The following is a 1,221-nucleotide window of genomic DNA, read 5'->3' as shown; positions in this document are numbered from 1 at the left end:
AATATACCTATATATACAGTAAGATAAAAATGTAGAATGATAATCCCTATGGTCTAATGTGATAAAAAAAGTGATTTAAAAAAAATTTGAAAAATATTCGTCCATAGCTGGAATCGAACCCTCAACCTTCAAAGCTGCACATTACTCCCTCTAACCTCTGTACCAACAGCCCAGAACATGTAAAGTCCATCCCAGTTTGCTAATTGACCTATCTACTTCTGACTCATGGGACGCCGAAATGGACTCAGACTGCCACCTAGTGGCTATAGTAGTCACATGTTTTTCACACAATATGTGAAACACGCGGAGCGTGAGTGAAGTGTCCATTTCCAATCAGCGCCCACTGTATCTCTGACCCCCTGGCTCTGACTTCTGAGCACATCCTCAACACTGGCTTTTTTCATTAGCCAAGTTCTGATTTCTTGTCTGTCCTCCGACCTACGAGACTTCAGTGTCTGGGAATCTCTGGGCGGTGCCCACCGCATCTTGTTGGCAGCCAACCAGCTGGAACCAACCTCTTCCTCTGGGCAGGACTGAACTTTGTGGACTGGATGCGTCCCCGTTCTTTACAGTTCTTCTTTGATAAAGATTTAGTGGCGGAGAGATTTAGGTGTCTCTCCGCCTCAAAAACTGGGTCCTTTAGTTCTAAGCCTGACAATCCTGTCCACTTTGTGCAATTGTATACCATTATCAGTATTAGAGACATGGATATGTCATGAGAAGGGGATGGACCAGGAACCAAAGAGATATAAATTTAACTCTATGAATCAATTCGGCAAGTCAGAACAAATGAACCAGAATTTTAAGGACACAGATGAAAATAAAATACATTTTAGAAACCTATGAAATCTGGAAATATTTTTACAAGGAAATGATAAGAAATATAACACCACAATTTCAGAATATTTTTTATCAACAAAACAATTATTGATGCTATAACTGTAGTAGTTAGAACAGTTCTCGTATGTTGTAAATGCTGGCCCAAAAACTTGCAGATAGGATTCCTGATCCTGAAATAAGTATTCAAGTTTGTTTTGTTTGAAGATGACAAAAAAAAAAAAAATCTGTACTGTGCTTACAATAGATCTAGGATGATATCACACCAGAAAATGATATGCTAAAATAGTTGGTTTGACAAAGTTAAATTGTCCTCAACTTGCACCTCTTTCGGATGTGATTATCTATAAAATGGCGGTTACTAGCAGTTATCATTCCCATAGG

Source organism: Cyprinodon variegatus, unplaced genomic scaffold, assembly GCF_000732505.1.
Source record: "Cyprinodon variegatus isolate N-32 unplaced genomic scaffold, C_variegatus-1.0 Scaffold65, whole genome shotgun sequence".
NCBI classification, from domain to species: Eukaryota; Metazoa; Chordata; class Actinopteri; order Cyprinodontiformes; family Cyprinodontidae; genus Cyprinodon; species Cyprinodon variegatus.
The sequence above is the reverse complement of the archived record's forward strand: the minus strand, read 5'-3'. Positions refer to the sequence as shown.